At 43.5% G+C, this 14,805-nt stretch overlaps 1 pseudogene; it reads right to left on the bottom strand.

Moving 5' to 3' along the window:
* Window positions 1-7,234: 7,234 nt before the first annotated feature.
* LOC115638045 lies at window positions 7,235-8,141 on the bottom strand (annotated as a pseudogene).
* Window positions 8,142-14,805: the final 6,664 nt, after the last annotated feature.

Genomic DNA, 14,805 nt, shown 5'->3' with positions numbered 1-14,805 from the left:
GATATCTAACCTACAATGTGACAGTTAATGTAAATAAATCAATAGACATATAAACCTCCAGAAACCTTCGTTCTTAACATTGGAATTTTCAGTATAGTGCCCAAATCACATTTCAATGGGCACCTAGTTCCCTTATCCAAAGAACTGAACAGACACACTCAGAGAGAAGCTGTTTAATAAAGGCCTGAAAAGATCTCTCCTGAGGGAATTCTGCATCAAAACACAAAAAATTCTGAACACAACATTTTAAAATTCTGCCAAATTCTGAATATTTTATTTGTGAAAATAACACAATCCAGAAGAACCTCAGAGTTACAAACCCCTCAGGAACGGAGGTCATTCATTACTCTGAAGTGTTGATAACTCTGAACACAATGTTGTGGTTGTTCTTTCAAAAGTTTACAACTGAATATTGACTAAATACAGCTTTGAAATTTTATTGCAGGGCAGACCAGGAAAGAAAGAGAGTGAAGAGTTAAAAGTAGCTTTTGCAGAAATTAGTACTGCAGAGGTTGGAGGGAAGTAAACAGTTGGGAACTTTGGAAATGTTAAAAGGTAACAGTTGTGGTAATATAAGAAGGGAATTCTTGGTGTGATAATAAAACCCAGTTATGTAAATGTAACTATATGTGCAACTCGGTACATTCACATTGGGTGGAACCTGGAAGCTAAACCAATGATACAAACGGGTCGGGTAACCACTGCAAGCCCAACTCTGTTTTATCCCCAGAAACCTTTACAGCTATTCTGAAGGAAAATGGGCCCTTTCCCCACAGAAACAGTCTGTAACTAATCAATTCTGTGAGACAATCTGATTTAAATTATTTGAAAATCAGACAATTTAATCAAAATGACTAAAAGAATATAAAGGCTTTCCATTGGAACTTGACTTGATTGCACAAAATGGAAATGTCATCTGTGTACACTTGAATAAAATTAATTGGAGTAGTGCAAGAGATATTAAGTAATTTTATTAATGTTAAGTGTGTATGTATATATATGTATGTGTAATTATATAATGTTCCTTTTAAAAAATCATAAACCAACACTCCTGGTTTGTAAAACCCTAACTGGAAAATGAGGTTATCACTCGCTGGGGGGGTCCCACACGTAATTGACTCTGACCAAGGAGCCACCTTCTGGTCAGACCTCATGGGGGACATCACCAAGCTCACCAGAATGATACATTTGTTCTGAATTGCCTATCACCTGCAGGCTGCGGGGCAGGTAGAATGTATGAGACACACCGTCAAAAGTAAACTAAGGAAGGGAGTGGAAATGGAAGGGAAGAAACTGGTCACCATTATTGTCATTTATCTTAATGCCAGTAAGAGCCGGGGAATTAAAAGGTGCAGGATTCTCCCCCATTAGGCTCTTATGGAAAAGCCCAACAGTATATCAGGTACAATTTGGGCTGGCAAACAAAACAAGCCATAGCTAAACTGGTTCCATTCCCCACAGCTGAAATCATGGAAAGGATGTTTTAAGCAATAATCTGTCTCCACCAGGGGGCTAGGAAATATTTCTTTTGTTTTTCAAACACTGTATAGAGAAGCTGGCGCCAGCAGGAGAGCAGCCCAGAACACTGGCAGTGTACTCCCACGACAAAGATTGTGTTGTGTGTTTTGTGTTTGTCTTGTTATCACTGTTATTTTGGGGGATATTATACAAGGAGAGTTAACTCATGTAAACCTCTTTGTCACCTGTCAGGGCCACCTGTTGAGGTTCCCTCAAAGGAAAGGATCGTGCACTCTGAACAACAGCAGGAGAGAAGTGCACAAGAAGCCTGGTTTAACATATTAAATTCAAATTTTTTTGTAATAAATAATTAGTATCATGAATGTACTATTATAGTTAATGTAAGGTAAAACTTAATTAATAATACATAATGTGCATATTATTATGAAATTATGTGTGTTGTTTAATAAAATAATCCTGGTAGGGCTCCATAAGTAATACCATTTAAAAAGGAATTAAAGACACTGACTACCCATTGTGACAGGGTCAGGCCAGATGGCTACAGGAGAGTGTTCCTGTTGGTTCGCACAAAACTATTCAGCAAATTCAGCCCAAATTCACAAATAGTTTAGGTTGACCCAAACAGCATTTTTCAGTGAATAAACTAGTTATCCAAAAAATTGCACTCAGCTCTACTCTGAACTAACTGTCCACAAAAGACCCTCCACCTCCAAGGCAACATTCCATTTCACTCAGATCACTAAAACCAGGAGCCAGATTCTGGCACCAGACTGATGTGATAATTGGGCCTACAAATTTACCCTGAATGTTGATGGGAAAAGTTAAGAAGAGAGGCAGAACTACTGAATTAGTCCAGACGAAAAGGCCTACTGGTATTGCTCATGGACTGTGTTAAGATCATGATGGGCAAACAAGAAAAATGTGGAATCAGAGATCAGTGAACCAAATTTGGTGTATCGCAAACTAAGATTAATTGTCAGGTATCAGAGGGTAGCCGTGTTAGTCTGGATCTGTAAAAGCAGCAAAGAATCCTGTGGCACCTTATAGACTAACAGACGTTTTGGAGCATGAGCTTTCGTGGGTGAATACCCACTTCCTCAGATGCATGTAATGGAATATCCAGGGGCAGGTATATATATGTGTGCTAGCAAGCAAGCTAGAGATAACGAGGTCAATTCAATCAGGGAGGATGAGGCCCTGTTCTAGCAGTTGAGGTGTGAAAACCAAGAGAGGAGAAACTGGTTCTGTAATTGGCAAGCCATTCACAGTCTTTGTTCAATCCTGAGCTGATGGTGTCAAATTTGCAGATGAACTGAAGCTCAGCAGTTTCTCTTTGAAGTCTGGTCCTGAAGTTTTTTTGCTGCAGGATGGCCACCTTAAGGTCTGCTATAGTGTGGCCAGGGAGGTTGAAGTGCTCTCCTACAGGTTTTTGTATATTGCCATTCCTAATGTCTGATTTGTGTCCATTTATCCTTTTCCGTAGAGACTGTCCAGTTTGGCCGATGTACATAGCAGAGGGGCATTGCTGGCATATGATGGCGTATATTACATTGGTGGATGTGCAGGTGAATGAACCAGTGATGGTGTGGCTGATCTGGTTAGGTCCTGTGATGGTGTCGCTGGTGTAGATATGTGGGCAGAGTTGGCATCGAGGTTTGTTGCATGGATTGGTTCCTGAGTTAGAGTTATTATGGTGTGGTGTGTAGTTACTGGTGAGAATATGTTTCAGGTTGGCAGGTTGTCTGTGGGCAAGGATTGGCCTGCCACCCAAGGCCTGTGAAAGTGTGGGATCATTGTCCAGGATGGGTTGTAGATCCTTGATGATGTTTTAGCTGGGGGCTGTATGTGATGGCCAGTGGAGTCCTGTTGGTTTCTCTCTTGGGTTTGTCTTGCAGTAGGAGGCTTCTGGGTACACGTCTGGCTCTTTTGATCTGTTTCCTTATTTCCTCATGCGGGTATTGTAGTTTTGAGAATGCTTGGTGGAGATTTTGTAGGTGTTGGTCTCTGTCTGAGGGGTTAGGTAAGATTAATTGGTTGATGAAATAAAGAGGACAAGGGTTATTCCGTCCACCACTCCCTTTGGGGGTCCTTACAGAAAGAGACTTCAGGGGGAAAACCTGGCAAATACAGTGAGATTCATCATCATGGCTGCCACCCTCACCATCTCCCGGGATCTCAGTCTTTCATCATCCTGATCTTGAAAGATGTCCTGATTAGTCTAGGAAAGAGAGGGTCCCAGATGTCATTGTCACCTCTGCAGCCTTCAGCTGAATCCCAAAAGCCATTTGGGATGAAATGGGATTGGACTGTAACAAAAACATCTCCAGCCCATCTCAGGTAACTTCTTCTCCTTTATCTCCATGGACCGTTATTATCATCTTCAATACCATCTAAGAGACGGTCAGACAAGAGGGTTTTTACTTGTAACAAGTCTTTCAAGCTAAAGGGAACAAGGGATGTTGTTAAAATGAAAACCTTATTTCATATTTTACATTTCAAATACTTTAACAGTTTTTCTTCTTTTCTGTATCTTTAATAAAAGGTTGAAAGAATTGTTAATGGTGTGTTTGTCCTGGCACTGAATGGGTTAGGTCTCTGTGTAGCAAACCCTAAACCTTGTTTGACACTATTTAATGTTGGACAATGACCAGGTTATGTTAACACCTTTGACTCATGCGTCCCATCTAAATTAACACAAGACCAACAAGTCAGATGTTGCCTCTTTTACTCACAAGGAGCAGTATCTTGTAATTCCTGGAAAAAGTAATTCCTGATATATATATATATAAAAAATGATGGGATTTAAGTGAACTGTTTTCACCCAAGAAAGGGACCTAAGCGTCATTGTGGACAGTTCTCTGAAAATGTTCAGCAGCAGTCAAAAAAGCTAACAGAATATTAGGGACCATTAGGAAAGGGATAGACAATATCATAAAGCCACTATATGAATCCATGGAACACCCACACTTTGAATACTGTGTGCAATTCCGGTCATCCCAGCTCAAAACAGATATATTAGGATTAGAAAAAAAATTGGAGAAGGGCAACACAAATGATTAGGGGTATGGAACAGCTTCCGTATAAGTAGAAATTCAAAAGACTGGGACTGTTCAGCTTGGAAAAGGGATGACTAAGGAGGGGATATGATTGACTATAAAATCATGACTGCTGTGGAGAAAGTAAATAAGGAAGAGTTACAAACACATCAGTACTTCTTCACGCAAGGCATAGTCAGTTTGTGGAACTCATTGCCAGTGGATATTGTGAAAGTCAGAAGTATAACTGGGATTTAAAAAGAATTATATAAATTCATGGAGGATAGGTCCATCAATGGCTATTAGCCAGGATAGTCAGAGACGCAACCCCATGCTCTGGGTATCGCTAGACCCTGATTGTTAGAAACTGGGAGTGGATAATGGGATAGATCACTCGGTAAATTGCCCTGTTCACTCCCTCTTAAAAATCTGGCACCAGGTACTGTAGGAAGACAAGATATTGGCAGTGCTTAATTTGCAGTGAAAGAGGTGCCAGAGCTCAAGCAATTAAGGTACTGAGGCTCAAGCCTTCTTTTTTTACCTATCATATCTGATAGAATAGGTGCCAACTCTGTGAGGCTCCAGGGCTGGAGCACCAACAGAAAAATATGGTGGGTGCTCATCACCCACCCCCGATCAATTTCACCCCTTCCCTCCAGCACCTCTCACTCACCAGTGATCATCTCCTCAGCAGCATGCAGGAGGCACTGGGACAGAGCGGGAAGGAGCGAGGGCAGAGTGTGTTCAGGGGACTGGGCAGAACAGGGTATGATGAGGCAGGGAGTGGCAGAGCAGGGCAGGAAGAGGCAGGGAAGGCATAAGGCCTTGGGGGAAGGGGAGGAGTGGGGGTGGGGCCTGAGGCAGGGCAGGGGGCAGGACCCCTGACACAAGAGTAAGTTGGTGCCTCTGTCTGACACAGCTGGGGCTGTGAACTCTCAAGCTTAGAGATGCCAGGGCCAGGAGCAGTTCTATGTCTTTTGCCGCCCCAAGCACGGCAGTCAGGCAGCCTTCAGTGGCATTTCTGCCGGAGGTCCGCTGGTCAAGCGGATTCGGCGGTGTTTCTGCGGGTGATCTGCGAGTCCCGCACCTTCGGCATACCCGCCGCCAAAGCACAGTGGCTGACATGCCGCCCCCTGTGGCTTGCCGCCCCAGGCACGCGCTTGCTGTGCTGGTGCCTGGAGCAAGCCCTGACACAAATTAAGCACTTGATCTGGGCTAGGTGGACCATTTTTCAAACCCGGCAAGGAACCCAGGAGTATAACTGAGAGAGAGCTTCCATATATTTTAATTCATAATTGATATAATTCAAAGTAAAAATCACAGCACGGTCTGTTCTGACTAAAAATGCAGGTAGAGAGTCAGAAAAAATGAACAGTGACCTGTTTCTGCCCACTTTCAAACCAGGGGCATTTTGCATATTAGGGGAACATGAGAACCAATACACTATGGGGCTTTTGTATGTTAGGTGAATGTGATAATCACTACACTATGGGATTCTCTTTTTTTTGCCACAGACTTTGCTGAATGTACGGGAATGTTTTCTCTAGCTACAGAAGCTACCTAATGCAATGTCTATATCTATGGCCTTCCTGCTCACAAAGCAGTCATGTCCCCGCCCAAGGCTGATACAGCGCGGAGTGCATGTGATACAGCAACCTGGCTCGGGCAGGATTGCTAGCGAGGCATGATATTTTTGTTGTTAAGCAAACACAGCATTTTTTCCTGGCCTTTGCCACTGAATGCCTCCATGCATTAAGCTGTGCCCTATCAGTACGGGAGGACTGCATAAGCTAGAAAAACATGTCATCACAAGTGTATTTTTTTTGCCTTCTAATTTGCAATAACTTCAGGGACAGAGATGATAGAGGGAGGGTAGAAACATTCTGGGGACTGCATGGTCACCTGTGGTGCTGAGTGCTGCTGAGTTTGCCATGCTGCCCAAACAGGAAATTAAATTCAAAAGTTTCCAGGGCTTTTCCTGTGTACCTGGCTAGTGCATGTGAGTTCAAAGTGCTGTCCAGAGTGGCCACAATGGAGCAATCTGGGATAGTTCCTGGAGGCCAATACTGTCATATTGCATCCACACTACCCCAGATTCAACCTGGCGATGTTGATTTCAGCACTAATACCCTTGTCGGGGAGGAGTACCGAAATCGATTTTAAGAGCCCTTTAAGTTGACAAAAATGGCTTTCTCGTGTGGACGGGTGCAGGCTTAAATCGATCTAACACTGCTAAATTCAACCTCAACTCGTAGTGTAGACCAAGGCTCTTATTCAAAATTGATATGGCCTTAATTCAGGTTAGTTTTTAATTCCACTTCCAAAGTGAATTAAGCTAAACCAAAGTAAGGCCACTGTAATTCCAAATGAAAGTGTCCACAGAAGGGTTTAATGCAGTTTAGCTAATCCACTTTTAATCCACACCTTTAGTTAATTTGGATTAACTTTCTTGAGTATCCCCATGTGGACAAGGCTCCAGAGTGTCAACATTGGCATCAGTAAATTTATTCCTAAGTATCTGTAGCAAGGAAATAAATAAAGAAAGAAAGCCTGGCTTTAGTTGTCAGACAGGTGCTCATATAACAGAATCATAGAGATGAGAGGAGAGAAAAGAAGCTATAATGTGAAAACCCAGGCAGAAGAAACTGTTTGGTAATTATACTTTATTTTGACAAAAAGGTCCTAATTTGACCTGGACAGCCCCAAAACTTTTAAATCTTTCATGGAAACCTTTTCCTTCCCGTCAGTCTCCTCAGAGCAGCCTTCACCTCCTGGTTCCTTAGGCTGTAGATCATGGAGTTTAACTTAGGGGTGATGACAGTATAAAACAGGGCCACCACTCTGTCCACATCCGCTATGTGGCTGGACTTGGGCTGCACGTACATAGCGCAGCTGAGCTGTAGAACAAGATGACCACAGTGAGGTGGGAGGAGCAGGTGGAGAAAGCTTTGTGCCTTCCCTTGGATGAAATCGTCTTCAGGATGGTGTAGAGGATGCCGGCATAGGACACCAACACCATAGGAAGGGGATGACAGTGATTATTAGGCTGATTAGTACAATGAAGACCTCGCTCCTGGAGGTGTCCCCACAGGCCAGCTTCAGAACAAGGTGAATGTCACAGAAGAAGTGGTTGATCTCGTTGGGCCCACAGTAGGGCAAGGAGAAGATCCAAATCACTTTGCCCATGGGCATCAGGATTCCACAGAGCCAGCAGGCAATGGCCATCTTGGTGCAGGCTCTGGGATTCATAATAGTGGGGTAGTGCAGAGGGCAGCAGATGGCCTTGTAGCCGTCATAGGCCATCACAGCCAGCAGGTAGCACTCTGCTGTCCTAAGAGAAAGGATGAAGTGCATCTGGATGGCACATCCAGTGAAGGAGATGGTCCTGTCCTCAGAGACAAAGTTGACCAGCATCTTGGGGATGGTGACAGAGATGTAGCAGCTCTCCAGGAAGGACAGATTCCAGAGGAAGTACATAGGGGTGTTGCTCATCAGGGAGATGGTGTAGATAATGGAGAAACCCACACAAAGTATTGCTCGCGTCACTGGATCCTGGGAGAAGCCGAGGAAAATGAATTGGGTCACCATGCTGTGATTCCCCTGTGCAGTTTCACTGGTATAGCTCATCTGAAGAAGGAAGAGGAAAAATATTTTGTACGTTGGTATTATGGGCCAGCTCATAGTGACACAGGAATGGAAGAGACTTCCTGGGTCATTCAGTGTAGTCCAATCCAATCCAGTCCTGGTTACTGCAGTCAGCCCTGTCATATCATCCCATTCGTAAACTGACTCAGCTCCAGTTTCTAACTGGGTAGGTTGTCTGCCCCCCACTCCTCTGATGTGGAAGCTGTTCCTACCTATGTGTTCTTGTGGCAGCTTTGCTTTTTAGATTCGATAGCTCGTCTCTCTCCCCAGAGTTTTCCTCTTTCATGTATTTATAAAGGGCAACCAGATCCTTCTCAGCCTGCATTCTTCTAGGTTAAAAACGACAAGCTCTGTAACTCTTTTTGGTTTCATCAGCTGGTATGAGTTGATGGAGCCACATTGACATCTATCTATCTATCTATCTATCTATCTATCTATCTATCTATCTATCTATCTATCTATCTATCTACAAGAACTTTACATATAGGCAATGGAAAACAGCTGGGGGTCCCTGTGTAAACAGACTGGCTATCGCCTGAACCCCAGTTGGAAATAATCCTTAAAGAGGGGAGAATAATATAAAAATGGAGAGAAAAACAAAGATCACCTCTCTCCTCCACTCCTCTCTGCTGATGGCCACAATTCCTGAAAAAACACCAAATTGGGGGAGAGGTCATGGTTTGAAGGCAGCCAGTAAAGTTTGTAAAGAGCAAATGGTGAGAAAATTTTTGACTTTTATGCTTCGTTACTTGTGATCACTTAAAATCTACCTTTCTGTAGTTAATACATTTATTTTATTGTTTTATCTGAACCAGTGTGGTTGGACTGAAGTCTTTGGAATCCTCCACTTGAAATAACAGGATTTGTGCATATCATTTTGTCTTGATCAGCCTTTTGATCATCCTCCCTTGTGTCATTAATGAGGGGGTAAGGCTGACCTAGGAGAGAAGGGCTTAAAAGCCAGAGGCTAAGCGACCAAGGGGAACTAGTGAAGAGGGGACCGCAAACAGGAGAGTTTGAGAGCGGGTTTGTAAGAAGCAGTTTTAATATAATCGCTATGGTTAGAAAAGGCTGCATCACCAATGCCAACACTGCTTCTGTCTCCTCCACCAGCATCTTCACCAGACAGATAACCTGACCATGGATGCCTCTATGCAGAGCCTGGTGTGGATTTGCAGAGACTGTGGCCTGCATTTCCCACTCTCAGAAAGCCAGGCAGGGGAGACCATCCAGTATGAAAGGTGCCTGCTTCTGCAATCTCTCAGGAAACAGGTGGGAGGGCTACAGGTGGAGATGGCTAGGCTGAGGAACATCCCTGCCCACGAGGAATTCCTCAAGAGTATCCAAGTCTGAGAACGCTATCCAGCTACAGAAGAATGCTGTAACTCCACCGGGGAAGGAGGATATGTCTCTGTGACAGGGAGGACACTGGCTGCTAGCTACTTCTGGAAGCAGGCAGTAGTCCCTCCCTACTCCCAACCCACCCACCTTAGTGATGAGGGACTATTATGCTGCCCTCGCAATGAGCAATGATGAATCACCCCCAGAGGTGGAGGTGAAGCCATGTACCCTCAAGGATGGGATGATCGAAACCACAACTCCCAGGAGGAAACGTAGGATTGTGGTGGTTAGTGACTCTTTTCTGAAGGGGACGGAGGCACTCATCTGTCATCCTGACATGGTATCTCAGGAGGCATGTTGCCTTCCATGGGCCTGTATCCAAGAAGTTATGGAGGGGTTATCAAGGATCATCTGGCCCTTTGACTACTATCCCCTGCTACTCACCCATGTGGGCACTAATGATACTATGAGGTCTGACCCTGAGCAGATCTGAAGAGTCTACAGAGTTCTGGGAGGAAGGGTGAAGGGGTTGGGAGAACAGGTTGTGTTCTCTTCAATCCTTCCAGTGGAGGGTAGGGGCCCAGACAGACACAGATGCATCCTAGAGGTCAATGCCTGGTAGAGAGGATGATGTCACCAGGAGGGCTTTGGCTGACAGCCCATCAGGTGGGAAGTTGGGGAGGGAATAGCCTAGGAAGTTTACAAACTGGGGAGTGGGGCAGCCAGAAGATCTGGACAGACGGGTTGGGCAGCCAAGGGTGCCAGCCGCTGGCAACCTGGGGATTTCAGGCAACTTGAGTAAATGGAACCAGAGATCTCTGGGGAATGGGGAGCGGGTGAATTGCGGATCTTGGACAGCCCAGAATCTAGCTAACAGGAAAACCCAGGGACTCACCAGGAAGGGAGCTGGATGAACTGAGCAGCCTACTTGCCCATCCATCAGCCAACCAGGTGGCTGGCTGGTTTCCATCAAAAGTTTTGACAAGTTTGACACATTCTGGCAGGACATTTTGATTCCACTGATTAACATTTTCCAGTGGAAAACTGCCAAAGGCTCTAGAGACAGAAAGAGGCTGGTGGCTCCTACTGGAGGGGAATTAGATATAATCTCTATGCATGACTAGTGTCTGTGTGGAAAGACCGTGACTAGGCAGCACAACTACTATACAAGAATTCACTGATTTTTAAGGACATAAGGAGCCATTATGACCACCTATGCACAGGCTAGAGAATTTTCTCAAGATTAAAGATGCCCATTTTGAGTTCAGTGGAGTTACTCCTGGTTTACACTGGAGTGAGTAAAAAGATAATTAGCCATATTGACTTATTTCTGTTTACATGGGATTAAAGGAGAAGAGAATCAGCTGCTCTGACTTCAGTGGAGTTACTACTGATTTGCAGTGGGGTGAGTGGAAAGGACCCATCTCCAGTGATTCAGTGAGCAGGTGTCTGTTGGATCATTTTCTATCTCTTCATTTACTTTTTTGGGGGGACTTAAAGTAAACTCCCTCTCTTTAAAGTTATACTCATGGAATCCTACTTTCTATATGAAGGCCCTATGGTGAGAGTCCAGGACTTGGTATCAGACAAAGTCAGAGAAAGGTACAAGAAAAAAATGATTAGCACTAGTTTATGTGAAAGGAGAATCCATCATTCTCAGTGCAGCTTCTCCTGGTTAACACAGCAGTGAGAGTATGTATGTAGGATGAGTCCCATTTACCTAAATAAAGGTTACCCCAATTTACATGGAGATGAGTGAGAGGAGAATTCATTGAGATGCCTGATTTACACAAAGGTGGGTGAGAGGAGAGTTAAAACCTTTAACTTTATTTTAACATGGTAAGTGAAAGCTAGTGTGGGAATGGAGCATCAGAAGAACAACACTGAAGACTGGTTCTTTTTCAAACAATACTTTGTAACCAAAATGTTCAGCTTCCAACTCCACCAAACAGCTAAAGCAGAGGTCTCAAAATCCCAGCCCACGGGCCATCTGCATCCTGAGAACCTCCCCACTGTGGATCGTCGAGGAGAGATGCACGCAGGCATGCTGCTGGCAATATCTGTTGCAGGCTCCACTCACCGCAGTTCCCATTGGCTGGGGAGAGAGACAGAGATACCACCACTAGTCACCAGGCAGAGTCAGCCATGGAGGCAGCACCACTTTTTTCCACAATGAATATAAACAAGTCAAAATACTGAACACAACTATCTGATGCACACCTTCCTGCAATCCTGAAGGTTTCAATTGCTCAGTTCCTGAGGTCAAACATCAACAAACTGATGGAACTGAAGCATTGTCAGGTGTGTAGCAAACACTAAAAGCTCTCTGACAGGTGAAGAATTATATAAAGTTGTATGACAGTTTTATTATTTCTAAGAAATTCGAAATGAAAAATACAATATAAATGTTTTCTTTTCTGAACACCATCTTCAGTGACATTATTGGCCTGCTGGGAGATTTGAGGACTGGCACTGGCCGTAAGGTAAATTGAGTTTGAGATATCTGAGCTAAAGCCTGTGGGAAGACCCACTACAAGAATTCTTGTATCTGTAAAATAGATTGGGTCTTTTGAGTAATTCAGGGATGGAATTGTGATGTGTTGCCCCTGCCCCACTCTGGGGTGCCACCTGATGTACTGGGAGTACCACTGAGCCTGCCTGTTCCACCAGCCTGAACTCCCTTGCCCTGTCCTGCTGAGCCAGGCCCTCAAGATTCCTCTAGCATACACAAAGGTAGGGACATGCCCAGCTGTAGAAAGACACAGACACTGAAATCAGCCCTTCTTGGGAACAATCAGCTAAGGGATTGCCCAGCAATCATGTGCACACCCTCTCTGCGGTGCAAACACAAAATCGTATTGTCCTGCACTGCACAGAGAACTGTACGGTGTAAGCTAATGAAAATCACCCCATCTCTGAATATGGAGAAAGATATGCCCAGCTTTTTGCCCCCAATTATGAACTGTACAAATTGGTTTAGAGAAGACGAAAACAACTTTATTAACTACAAAGGATACATGGAACATAAGCTTAATACACTAAAGAAACTGGCTAAAAGCATCAGGGGGTAGCCGTGTTAGTCTGGATCTGTAAAAGCAGCAAAGAATCCTGTGGCACCTTATAGACTAACAGACGTTTTGCAGCATGAGCTTTCATGGGTGAATACAGGACAGATGCATGGCTAAAAGCACTTATTTCTCACCCTAAATGATGTTTTAAGCAGGTTGAAGAGCTTCCTGAAGACAAACTGCTCTTGCTTTCCACTTAGAACTCCAGGTATTCCTTTTACAGGCCAGACACCTTCTAGCCTGGGTTCTAGCCTTCTTCCCCAGATCAGTCTTAAGTGTTTTCAGAAGTCATCTGGGGCAGGGATTCAGTGAAGAACTGACAACCCTGACACTATGTCCCATATTTTTCAGAGAGATATTGTTATGATATGAATATGGCATATCTAATATGTATTTTATGCAAGATGGCTCATGTGAGATATCATTGAAAAAGCTATGATTTACTGAATATGATAGTTATGATTTACTGAATGTGATTATCTAATTTGTATGCATGTATCATTTCTGTATCTAAAGTTAGGCATATCGACTATGTAATAATTACATCTGTGTGTGTACTTGGGAAAAGCCCATCAGACAGTAATAAATCAGGCTTAATGGGCCATTAGAAAAAAGAAAATGAGTCTTTGAAGAAGTGGATCTCCCATCTGCCTGGATTTCCTTCCTGTGGACCTTGCAAATAAACCTGATTTCATAGTTGTTTTGACACTGCAAAATCAGGTGGACAGATCATCTGATACAAAATACCACCTTGGACACTGCTGGTATTTTTCCTCTGTAGGGGGAGGGGGATCAAGCAAAGGTTTTCTGCCTCGGGTAAATCCTTTTTAAGGTTGGGGAGGGCGTTAATCTTGGCTCTCCTCCATTGCCTACCTAAGAAGAAAGACCTGAAGGGACAAAGAAACTAACTTGAGGGGAAAGGCAGGAGTGAGTCCAGTCCAGAGGTCCAGTCTGTAAGAAGAAATAACTGGAACTCTTAGCTACTGAAACTCTACAACTTGCCTAAAATAACATTTAGGGTGAGAAATTACTTCTTGAAACCAGTCTCTTTAAGATATTAAACTTAATATGCATGTTTTGTTTTATTTGCTCAGTAATCTGCTTTGTTGTGTTTGCTATTCCTTATAATCGCTTCAAATCTGCCTTTTATAGTTAATAAATTTGTTTTCTTTATTATAAACTCAGTTTGTGCAATTTCTAATTGGGAGGGCAAGAAGTTATGCATATTTCTCTTCATATTGAGGGAGAGGGCACTTTTTTATGAGCTTGCGCTGTGCAGATCTTTCTAAACAGCACAATACAGTATTATTTTAGGTTTATTCCCCAATTGGGGTGTGCATGTGAGTGCTGGGTGACTCCTCTCACACAGAGCTGACTTCAGTCTGCATCTGCAGCTGGGTATGGTCCTACATTTGTGTGTGCCCTGCAAGAGGCCAGAAAGCCTGATTCAACAAAACAAGGAGAAGGAATCCAGGATGGTGGATCAGGAGTGGCTCAGTGAAACCCCAGTATATCAGATGGCATCCCAGAAAGGGGGTCTAACCTGTCACACTGACCCATTGTGTGGACTTGTCCTGGTCATGTCACTTTTCTGAGACTTAATTCCCTCCAAGCTTTCTTGTTTGTAAAGCATTTTGAGATCTCAGATACTATGGTCACGGGGACCATATAAGTATCTAATTAGATAGATAGACAGTAAAAAAGAGTAATTCTTAACGTTTTTGCTCATTTCTCCCTGAATTCTAAGCTGTTGTATGTTGCAAAATTTCTGCATTTTTATTCTTTCTTTTTTCTCAGTGCTCTCTTGCCATGTCTTTTTTGAGTGTATTGCTTGTTGTACTTTTCTTGAATTTCTTTTGTGAATGTGTGGGTCCCATTGGGTAACTTCTCCTTCCTTTTGGACTAGAAAGAACAGTGACCTCATCTAGTAGTTTAATTTCTATGTCTAATATTCTTGCTCAAGAGAGGCATTTCCTTTAAGGTTAGCCATTCTCCTCTCTCCATCAATTTCCCTGTTAGGTTCAAAATTTGACTCTATTTAACACCCTTATTCCTATGGTCGAAAAATAAATATGCTATTAACTTTCCTTTCTCATTGATTTACCATGCCAATCAGCAGAGGTACCTAGGGAGATTCATGTTCTCCTTTCAGTGATGCACAATGATGCAGAGACATTCACTTTGTGGGAATAGACAAATGACAAAAAAGCACCAAGTGAGGCAGTAAATCCAGTGCA

The sequence above is a fragment of the Gopherus evgoodei genome, chromosome 21 (assembly GCF_007399415.2).
Source record: "Gopherus evgoodei ecotype Sinaloan lineage chromosome 21, rGopEvg1_v1.p, whole genome shotgun sequence".
Classification (NCBI taxonomy): domain Eukaryota; kingdom Metazoa; phylum Chordata; order Testudines; family Testudinidae; genus Gopherus; species Gopherus evgoodei.
Note: the sequence above shows the minus strand (reverse complement) of the source record. Positions and strands in the feature narration are given on the sequence as shown.